A 12,044-nucleotide genomic window follows, 5' to 3' on the forward strand; every position below is an offset into this window, starting at 1 on the left:
GACCTATCAAGAAAGACTGGATCAACTGGGCTTGTATTCACTGGAGTTCAGAAGAGTGAGAGGGGACCTCATAGAAACTTTTAAAATTCTGACGGGTTTGGACAGGTTGGATGCAGGAAGAATGTTCCCAATGTTGGGGAAGTCCAGAACCAGGGGTCACAGTCTAAGGATAAGGGGTAAGCCATTTAGGACCGAGATAAGGAGAAACTTCTTCACTCAGAGAGTGGTGAACCTGTGGAATTCTCTACCACAGGAAGTAGTTGAGGCCAATTCACTAAATATATTCAAAAGGGAGTTAGATGAAGTCCTTACTACTCGGGGGATCAAGGGGTATGGCGTGAAAGCAGGAAGTGGGTACTGAAGTTTCATGTTCAGCCATGAACTCATTGAATGGCGGTGCAGGCTAGAAGGGCTGAATGGCCTGCTCCTGCACCTATTTTCTATGTTTCTATGTTTCTATGTATCAGTTCGACTCGTGCCAGCGATCTGAAGGTCAGGAAGTGGCGAGCTACTTCGCCGAGCTAAGGCGACTTGCAGGACAATGTGAGTTTGATGGCTATCTGGAGCAAATGCTCAGAGACTTTTTTGTACTGGGCATTGGCCACGAGATTATCCTACGAAAACTTTTGTCTGCAGAGACACCGACCCTCAGTAAGTCCATTGCGATAGCAGAGGCGTTTATGTCCACCAGTGATAACACCAAACAAATATCTCAGCACACAAGTGCTAGTAATGTCCATAAATTATCTGGAACTGTGTTTGTGAGCAGAAATGTACAGGGCAGAACCCATGAGTCTGCAATGCCAGCAGGCCTCAGGTGACCCAGAGTCCCCAACAAAGGATGAATGCAAGACAATTCACACCTTGTTGGTGTTGTGGAGGCTTCCATTCAGCCTATTCATGCCGCTTCAAAGGGTATGTTTGCAAGAGCTGTGGAACAATGGGGCACCTCCAATGAGCTTGCAAACGAGTTGCAAGCTCTGCAAAACCTGCTAACCACCGTGTGGCAGAGGAATATCGGTCCATGGTGGATCAAAGCAATTTCGAGCCTCAGAGAGAGGAGGCAGATGCTGAAGTACACGGGGTGCACACATTTTCGACGAAATGTCCACCTATAATGCTGAACGTAAAATTGAATGGCTTACCCATAGCCATGAAACTGGACACTGGCGCTAGCCAATCCATCATGAGTAAAAAGTGTTTGAGAAACTGTGGTGCAACAAGGCATTCAGACCAGCCTTGAGCCCCATCCACACGAAACTGAGAATGTACACCAAAGAGCTATCACTCTCCCGGGCAGCGCCATGGTCAAGGTCACCTACGAGGGCACGGTGCACGAACTGCCACTCTGGATTGTCCCGGGCGATGGCCCCACACTGCTTGGAAGGAGCTGGCTGGGCAAAATCTCCTGGAACTGGGATGACATCTGAGCGCTATCACATGTCGATGAGGCCTCATGTACCCAAGTTCTTAACAAATTTCCTTCCCTTTTTGAGCCAGGCTTTGGAAACTTTTCCGGGGCGAAGTGCGGATCCACTTGGTTGCAGAGGCACAACCCAGTCACCACAAGGCGCGAGCGGTACCTCACATGATGAGGGAGAGAGTGGAAATTGAGCTGGACAGGTTGCAATGCGAGGCATCATCTCCCCAGTGGAATTCAACGAGTGGGCCGGCCCAATTGTTCCAGTACTCAAAAGTGATGGCATGATCAGGATTTGCAGGGATTGTCAAGTAACTATTAATCGTTTCTCGCCACAGGACCAATACCCGCTACCTAAGGCAGACGACCTATTTGCGACGCTGGCAGGAGGCAAGACATTCTCCAAGCTCGACCTGACTTCGGCCTGCATGACGCAGGAGCTGGAGGAGTCTTCGAAGGGCCTCATGCACAATGGACTGTTCATCTACAACAGATGCCCGTTTGGAATTCGGTCGGCTGCAGTGATCTTCCAGAGAAACATGGAGAGCCTACTCAAGTCGGTACCATGCACAGTGGTCTTTCAGGACGACATATTGGTCACGGGTCGGGACACCACCGAGCACCTACAAAACCTGGAGGAGATCCTCCAGCGACTGGATCACGTAGGGCTGCGGCTGAAGAGGTCGAAATGCGTCTTCATGGCAACAGAAGTGGAGTTTTTGGGGAGAAAGATCGCAGCGGATGGCATTCGGCCCACAGACGCCAAGACAGAGGCTATCAGGAACGCATCCAGGCCACAGAACGTCATGGAGCTGCGGTCGTTCCTGGGACTCCTCAACTATTTTGGTAACTTCCTACCGGGGTTAAGCACCCTTTTAGAGCCCCTACATGTGTTATTGTGCAAAGGTGAGAACTGGGTATGGGGAAAAAAAAACAAGTAAATGCTTTTGAGAAAGCCAGAAACATTTTATGCTCCAACAAGCTGCTTGTATTATATAACCCATGTAAAAGACTTGTGCTAGCATGTGACGCGTCGTCGTACGGAGTCGGGTGTGTATTACAACAAGCTAACATTGCGGGGAAGTTGCAACCTGTCGCCTATGCTTCCAGAAGCTTGTCTAAGGCCGAGAGGGCCTACAGCATGATTGAGAAAGAGGCATTAGCGTGTGTGTTCGGGGTAAAGAAAATGCATCAGTACCTGTTTGGTCTCAAATTTGAGCTGGAAACCGATCACAAGCCCCTCACATCCCTGTTCGCTGAAAACAAGGGGATAAATACTAATGCCTCAGCCCGCATACAAAGGTGGGCACTCGCGCTATCAGCGTATAACTATACCATCCACCACAGGCCAGGCACCGAGAACTGTGCGGATGCTCTCAGTCGGCTACCATTGCCCACCACGGAGGTGGTAATGGAGCAGCCTGCAAACTTGTTGATGGTGGCGCATCCTGCAGACTTGTTGATGGTCTTGGAAGTGTTTGAAAATGATAAATCATTTGTCACGGCCCACCAGATTAGGACTTGGACCAGCCAAGATCCTTTGCTGTCCCTCGTAAAAAACTGTGTACTGCATGGGAGCTGGGTGAGCATCCCCGTTGAAATGCAAGAACCAATCAAGCTGTTCCTGCGGCGAAAGGATGAGCTGTCCATTCAGACAGACTGCCTGTTGTGTGGTAACTGCGTAGTGCTACCCAAAAAGGGCAGGGAGACGTACATCTCAGATCTCCACAGCACACACCCGGGTATAGTAATGATGAAAACGATAGCCAGATCCCACATGTGGTGGCCCGGTATCAACTCTGACTTAGAGTCCTGTGTACGGCAATGCAGCATGTATGCTCAGCTGAGCAACGCGCCCAGAGAGGCACCACTAAGTTTGTGGTCCTGGCCCTCCAGACCATGGTCGAGGATCCATGTCGACTATGCGGGCCCGTTTCTCTGTAAAGTGTTCCTGGTGGTGGTGGATGCTTTTTCAAAATGGATTGAATGTGAAATAATGTCGGGAAGCACCGCCACCACCACCATTGAAAGCGTGAGGGCCATGTTTGCCACCCACGACCTGTCTGACATACTGGTCGGTGACAACGGGCCATGTTTCACCAGTGCCGAATTTAAAGAATTCATGACCCGCAATGGGATCAAACATGTCACCTTGGCCCCTTTTAAACCAGCCGCCAATGGGTAGGCAGAGCAGGCAGCACAAACATCAAACAGAGCCTCAAACAAGTCACAGAAGGCTCCCTCCAAACCCGCCTGTCCCGAGTACTGCTCAGCTACCGCACGAGACCCCACTCGCTCACAGGGGTGCCCCCGGCTGAGCTACATGAAATGGACACTTAAAACCAGACTCTCGCTGGTTCACCCCAACCTGCATGATCAGGTAGAGAGCAGGCGGCAGCAACAAAATGTAAACGATGGTCGCGCCACTGTGTCACGGGAAATTGATCTGAATGACCCTGTGTATGTGCTAAACTATGGACATGGTCCCAAGCGGATCGCGGGCACGGTGATAGCTAAAACAGGGAATAGGGTGTTTGTAGTCAAACTAGACAATGGACAAATTTGCAGAAAGCACCTGGACCAAACGAGACTGCGGTTCACAGACTGCCCTGAACAACCCACAGCAGACACCACCTTTTTTGAGCCCACAACACACACCCAAAGGATCAACGACACCACGCCGGACCAGGAAATCGAACCCATCACGCCCAACAGCCCAGCAAGGCCAGGCTCACCTAGCAGCCCTGCAGGGCCAACAACATGCCAGCCCAGCGAGGGCACAGCCAACACACCAGAACAAACATTTGTACCGAGGCGGTCCACCAGGGAAAGAAAGGCTCCCGACCGCCTCACTTTGTAAATAATTTTCACTTTGACTTTGGCGGGGGAGTGATGTTGTGTATCTGTAAAGCATGCACTCCCATGTTCCGCCACCAGGGAGCTCATCCCCTGACGTCCCAAGGGATCCCAGCATTCCTTGGGAGCACTGTATATATGCCAGCCCCTAAGGCCTGTTCCTCACTCTGGAGTGTCTTATTAAAGACTGAGGTCACTGTTCCTTTAACCTCCCTGTGTGCAGCCTCATCTGTGTTAGGTACACAATGGAGAGCACCTTCCATTTCCAGGGGCCCATTGCCACTCACACAGGGCGGCGCATCCAGAGCACAATGTGTGAGCACAACTTGCTGGACTGCTTTGGCAACGTCACTTCCCTGTCCGACTGTGGGGAACACGGAGAGGTTGGCAGCAGTCAGTGATTGCATGACATTACACTGAGATTGACTCAGAGCACACTGAGCTTGAAACACAGCAGTCTGCGCGTTCATGCCAGCAGTCACTGACAGCATCACATCACAAAGAGCTTGCGTGGCTTGAGCCTGTGATGCAATTGCCGCTGCCACGTCAACCATGGCACGCGCCATCCCCTCTGGGACTCCACCATCGCTCGTTGAGCCCATCTCCCTCTATGAGCAGGCAAGGATGGGCTAGGTGGACTCCTGAGAGGCACGGGCAATGCTTGAGGTGGCCTCCGCCACAATCACAGCAAGTGCGTCGATGCTCTGTGGGACCCTATCCAATGCACCCATGAGGTCACGGTGCATTTGCGTGGTCTCCCTGGACAGAGCCACCAAGTCCAGGTCCACGTCTGCCTGTCTTTCAGTGGGACTCCTGGGCCGACTCACCCTCTGGCAGCTGGCCTCTGAGCTTCCCCTCCCTCTGGGTGATGCTGTTGGCCACTGGGGCCAAGAGCCTCAGAGTCCTCAAACTCCTCAAAAACAGGCTCGTCCACCGATGGGACTGATGGCGTCTCATGCTCAGTGAGTACACTGACGTCTCCTCCCTCATCACCTCCCCCGTTCCCAGATGTTGATGGCTCAGGGGCAGGCTGCTGCACTTCTGGCTGGTCATCTGTTAGCACAAAGCAACAGATGTGTGGTTAGCAGCAGGGGAGGGGGCAGGGAGATAAGAGGAAGGTGGCATTGGACATCCATATGTAAAGGGGGTCGGTCACTTGATATCAGGGGTTAAGGAACTGACATAAATCGCAAACACCATTCACATACTGTCACTACCCATAGGGGGCTCTGCCTCGCCGGACGCCACCCCATTTATTGGGGTGCCCATGAAGGCCGACACTCGCTGCTCCACAACAGTGAGGTCTTGCAGATCAGGCCCTTCACCTCCGGTACGCTGCTGCTCCCAGTGATTATGAGCCAATTTCAGCTACAATAAGAACAAGAAGAAGGTGTGAGTGAGTGTGCAGTTCGTCGTGTGGCACATGTGCCTACCATTGTCGATTAGCTGCTACTGTCTGGAAGTGCAAAGATGTGCATCATAATCTGCGTGGCTGCGCACTGAGCAGGTGGGAAGGCTGGGAGGAGGTGTGAACTAGCTAGGATTGTGGCTCAGGGTGACGTTTGCTCAATGCATATCAAGAGTCAAAGGGTAGTGCGAGGAGGGTGAGAATGAATAGGGGACAAGAGGGTTCGCGCCGCCTGAATGCGCAGAGCATGGCTGGTGACATGAGCCTCCAGCTTTCAGGTGGCTTCACCAACCCACACCATGGCCTGGAACACATAGAGAAGGGCAGCTTCCTCAAAGACATTACAATGTGTGAGACAGTGATGTTGCAACCATGGCGTAAATTTAAAGGGTACTCACCCTGATGACCCTCGTGAGGTTGTTAAACTTCTTGTATCTGTCGCTAACATCTCCTGTGCAATATCTCTCCAAATCCTCCTAAGCATGCTTGGCAGGGGCCTCCTTCCTCCTGCGAGATGCATGGCAGGCCACCTCCTCTCAATGGCCAGTATTAGTGCCTCAGCGGCCGTGGCAGAGAACCAACGTGCTCTCTAGCGTCCTTCCTGTTGCGCCATTTCTCTCGCTCTGTTCGAGGTCCACAGGTGGATCTGCGCGTTATATTGCTGCGCCCTAAACTTTTGGCTGGCTTCAGGAACTATAGTGCACCTTTGCCCATGCGCAAGGAAAGCTTTTTTTGCACGTCTATTTTCGGTTGGGGTGGCCAAGTTCATGTGTGTAATACCTGATTCAACTGTGTAGCGCCCCCGATCATTGTCACTGAGTTTTGGCCGACTTTTCCGGACGGAAGCACAAACTTTGATCGGGCGCTAAATTTACCGCCCCACCGCCATTAATGCCCTAAGAAGCCTCCAACCTAAAATCGGTGTCGCCCATTTTGAGGCGGTAATCCCAGCTGATCGGTAAGTGTAGCGCTTTGTGAAAGTTGATGCCAACTGCAAAATTGGGTTTCAGAGCTCCAAGAGGGAAATGGATCAGTAAATCAGTCGTTGCACAATTCTCTTCGGGCGGTGAAGCCGAAAATCGTTGTGATAAATTCCCTGGGGAGGTAAGATGACACTGCGCAGGCGGTTTCACCATCGCAGTCTGGTCAGAGCAGCAACATGGCTGAGGGTGTAGCTCACCAGTGTGCCCACCGCTTTTCCAACGCGGCCCTGAAGGTTGTGGAGAGGTGAACAGATGTCCTGCAACCTGAAAGTGGCAGGAGGCCACTGCCTAGAGTTTTTCGACGGTTGTGGAGGGAGGTGGCACAGCACGTGTCTGCAAGGAGCACGGTGGCCAGAACTGCGACACAATGTCGCAAGAAGTTGAACGACTTCACTCAGGTCGTCAGGGTGAGCACCTTTTCTATTAACCTTACAATGTCATAACGTGAACCTCACTGTCTCACACAATGTACAGTCTGTGCAGTACCTGTTCCTTCAGTATGTGCACCAGCCCATGCTCTTCATTACTGAAGAGAGCTGCAAAGTTCCGTCTCAGTTCAGCAGCCATACCCTGGGCCTCCATGCATAGCTCTTCTTCTTGGTTCCTACTCAGTCCCACCCCTCCTCTTACTACCTTTTCACTCTTTATATGCGTTTGCAAAACTTTAGCCTTACCCTTAATCTTAGCTGGTAGCCACCAAATCCTACCGCTCACACAGCCACTCTGCACAGTGACTGAGAGTTAAACGGACATCTGCACACTTCCATCCAGTTGCAGCTATTCAACTCTGCAAGGCCCATGTGGCAGACAATTAGCTGCACACTAACTCACACCTTCTTCTGTTTGTTATTGCCGGCGAAACTCGCTCTTGGGCAGGACCAGAGGAGGGGAGCCTGACATCCAGGCCCTCACGGAGGTAGAAGAGCGAGTGGTCGGCCTCATGGCGCACAAGTGGGTGCGGTAATGGTTGGGGAAGTTGAGCCCCCTGGGGACTGTGACGGTATGTTCATCCCCTTGAGACTATTTACCCCTGAAACCACATGCCTTTCCCACTTTACATATAAATGTCCTATGTCACCTCTTTCTTCCCTTCCTGCCCCCTACCCTGCTGCTAACCACACTTCTGTTGCTTTGTGCTAACAGATAATGAGCCAGAAGCGCAACAGCCTGTCCATGACACGTCCAACTCCAACGACGGGGGAGACAAGGAGGAAGGGGATGACAGTTCTGCGCCACCTGCTGCAGGCAGTGGGGGCACCACCTCGGTTTGATGAGCCTGAAGTTCCTGGACCCAGTGGCTTTTAGCGACGTTGAGCGCGAAGGAAAGCTCGGGGGCCAGCTCCCCAGAGGGTGAGTTGGCACCTGAGTACTGCTGAGCGTGACTCAGCTACGGACCTGGTTTTGGAGGGTATGGTGCGAGAGTCTCAGGAGATGCACCGCGAGCTTATGTGTCCACTGGCAAGGGTTCCGCAGAGCATTGATGCACTTGCTGTGAGGTTGGGGGAGGCCATCTCAAGCATTGCCTATGCCTCTGACCATTCCATCGAACCCATCCTTAGCAAGTACCAAAGGATGTTGGAGTCGACAAGCGACCGTGGGGACCCAGAAGTGATGGCGCGTGCCATGGCTGGCATGGCAGCAGCTATCACAGCACAGGCCAAAGCTACAAAAGGCCTTTCGTGATGTGATGCAGTCATTGGTTGGTGGCATCAATTCTCAGTCTGCTGCGTTGCATATAAGCAGGCCTCCCATGCTGTGCCAGCACTCTGCAGTCAGAATGAAGAGACTACGGTCACACTTACTCAAGTCCACAGTACATTGCTTTATTTGAGACATAACAACTGGCGACGAGTAATAGATAACGAACCATCATGTGAAAATGGGAGAACTGTTGGTATCCTGGAGAAATTCTCAGAAGATGATGATTGGGAAGCCTTCATGGAGCGAATCGACCAATACTTCGTGGCCAACGAGCTGGAAAGGAATGAGAACGCTGCCAAACGAAGGCCGATCCTCCTTACCGTCTGCAGGGCAACAACCGATGGCCTCATGAAGAATCTTCTTGCTCCGGTGAAACCAACAACCAAATCGTCTAAAGAACTGTGTACGCTGGCCTGGGAGCACCTAAATCCGAAGGAGAGCGTTCTGATGGCAAGGTATCGATTTTATACATGTCAACGGTCTGAAAGCCAGGAAGTGGCGAGCTGCATCGCCAAACTAAGGCACCTTGCAGGACATTGCGAATTCGGTGGATTCCTGGAGCAAATGCTAAGAGACTTTTTTGTGCTTGGCATTGGCCATGAGGTTATCCTTCGCAAACTATTGACTGTTGAAACACCAAACCTGAGCAAAGCCATACCGATAGCCCAGGCATTTATGTCCACCAGCGATAACACCAAACAAATTTTGCAGCATAAAGATGCATCGGCACGTTCTGTACACAAAGTAATGTCATTTTCAAGCAGGACTGCATATGGCAGAACGTACACGCCTGCAGCTGCACAACCTCAGTTGACTCAGAGTCCGCCATCAAGTGTGAATGCAAGGCAATTAACACCTTGTTGGCGCAGCGGAGGTGATCATCGAGCCCATCAATGCCGCTTCAAACACTATGCGTGCAAAGGCTGTGGAACAATGGGACACCTCCAGCGAATGTGCAGACGAGCTGCAAACCCTGCAAATCACCATGTTGCAGAGGAAGACCGATCCATGGTGGATCAAACTGAACGAGAGACTCAAACCGAGGAGGCAGAAGTGTACGGGAGTACTCACCTTCACCACGAAATGTCCACCGATCATGTTAAAAGTTGAACTGAATGGAATTCCAGTATCCATGGAACTGGACACGGGTGCGAGTCATTCTATCATGAGCAAAAAGGCCTTCGAGAGGCTGTGGTGCAACAAAGCACACAGACCCAAGCTGAGCCCTATTCATACCAAGCTGAGAACTTACACGAAAGAGCTGATCCCTGTAATTGGCAGTGCAGCAGTAAAAGTCTCCTATGATGGAGCAGTGCACGAACTCCCACTGTGGATTGTACCAGGAGATGGCCCCACACTGTTTGGAAGAAGCTGGCTGTGAAAAATCCGCTGCAACTAAGACGACATCCGAGCGCTTTCGTCCGTTGACGACGCCACACGTGCCCAGGTTTTGAGCAAGTTCCCATCGTTGTTTGAGCCAGGCATCGGAAATTTCTCTGGGGCGAAGGTGCAGATCCACTTGGTTCCCAGTCCATGACCCATCCACCACAAGGCACGGGCAGTGCCATATATGATGCGAGAGAAAATGGAGATCGAGCTGGACAGGCTGCAACGAGAGGGCATCATCGCGCCGGTTGAGTTCAACGAGTGGACCAGTCCGATTGTTCCCGTTCTCAAGGGCAATGGTACGGTCAGAATTTGTGGGGACTATAAAGTAACAATTAACCGTTTTTTGCTGCAGGACCAGACCATTACCCAAGGCAGACGATCTATTTGCGACGCTGGCAGGAGGGAAGACGTTCACCAAGTTGGACCTGACCTCGGCCTACATGACGCAGAGTTGGCAGAATCTTCGAAAGGCCTCACCTGCATCAACGCGCACAAAGGGCTGTTTATCTACAATAAATGCCCGTTTGGGATTCGATCGGCCGCGTTTATTTTTCAAAAGAACATGGAGAGTCTGCTAAAGTCGGTTCGGCACACCGTGGTTTTCTAGGACGACATATTGATCACAGGTTTGGACACCATTGAACACTTGCAGAACCTGGAAGAGGTTCTAAGTTGGCTAGATCATGTGGGACTCAGGTTGAAACACTTGAAATGTGTTTTCCTGGCGCCAGAGGTCGATTTCTTAGGGAGAAGAATCGCGGCAGATGGCATCAGACCCACCGACGGCAAGACGGAGGCCATCAAGAACACGCCAAGATCACAGAATGTGACGGAGCTGCGGTCGTTATTTTGGTAATTTCCTACCCGGGTTAAGCACCTTGCTCGAACCTCTACATGTGTTGTGACGCAAGGGAGATGACTGGGTATGGGGGAACTCACAAGAGACTGCTTTTGAGAAAACCAGAAATCTGTTATGTTCCAACAAACTGCTTGTTCTGTATGACCCATGTAAACGTTTACTGCAAGCTTGCGATGCGTCTTTGTACGGGGTCAATGTGTGTTACAATAACAAATGAATCGGGAACATTGCATCTGGTCGCTTATGCATCCAGGAGTTTGTCCAAGGCCGAAAGGGCCGACAGCATGATTGAAGCTTAAGCTTCTGTTTGGGCTTAAGTTCGAGTATAAGCCGTTCATATCGCTATTCTCAGAGAGCAAAGGTATTAATACCAATGCCTCCGCTCGCATCCAAAGATGGGCGCTCACGCTGTCTGCATATAACTATGTAATTTGCCACAGGGCAGGCGTAGAGAACTACACTGGTGCTCTCAGTCGGCTACCATTGCCCACCACCGGGGTGGAAATGGCACAGCCTGCAGACTTGCTTTTGGTGATGGATGCATTTGAAAATGAAAAGTCATCCGTTACAGCCCGGCAGGACCTGGACCAGCCAGGATCCTTTCCTGTCCCTTGTAAAAAAACTGTGTCCTCCATGGGAGCTAGTCCAGCGGAGATGCATGAAGAGATCAAGCTGTTCCAGCGGCGCAAAGACGAAATGTCCATACAGGCAGACTGTCTTTTGTGGGGTAATCGCGTGGTTTTACCTAAGACAGGCAGGGAAATGTTCATACGTGACCTACACAGTACCCACCCAGGCATAGTAATGATGAAAGCTATTGCCAGATCCCATGTGTGATGGCCTGGCATCGATTCAGATTTGGAGTCTTCCGTGCGCCAATGCAACACTTGCTCTCAACTGAGCAATGCACCCAGGAAGGCACCGCTAAGTTTGTGGTCATGGCCCTCCAACCGGGGTCTAGGATCCACGTTGACTTCGCTGGCCGATTTCTAGGCAAAATGTTTTTGGTTGTTGTGGATGCTTATTCAAAATGGATTGAGTGTGTAATAATGTCTGTAAGCACGTCCACTGCCACCATCGAAAGCCTCCGAGCCATGTTTGCCACGCACGGCCTGCCTGATGTCCTTGTCAGCGACAATGGGCCGTGCTTCACCTGTGCTGAATTCATGACCTGCAATGGGATCAAGCACGTCACATCTGCCCCTATCAAGCCTGCATCTAACGGCCAGGCAGAATGGGCAGTCCAAACCATCAAGCAAAGCTTGAAATGCGTGTCGGAACACTCCCTGCAGACCTGCCTGTCCCGAGTCCTGCTCAGCTACCGCACCAGACCCCACTCGCTCACCGGGATTCCCCCTACCGAACAGCTCAAGAAAAGGGCACTCAAGACAAGGCTCTCTCTAGTCCACCCTGATCTCCATGATCAGG

The sequence above is a fragment of the Pristiophorus japonicus genome, chromosome 1, assembly GCF_044704955.1.
Source record: "Pristiophorus japonicus isolate sPriJap1 chromosome 1, sPriJap1.hap1, whole genome shotgun sequence".
Classification (NCBI taxonomy): domain Eukaryota; kingdom Metazoa; phylum Chordata; class Chondrichthyes; family Pristiophoridae; genus Pristiophorus; species Pristiophorus japonicus.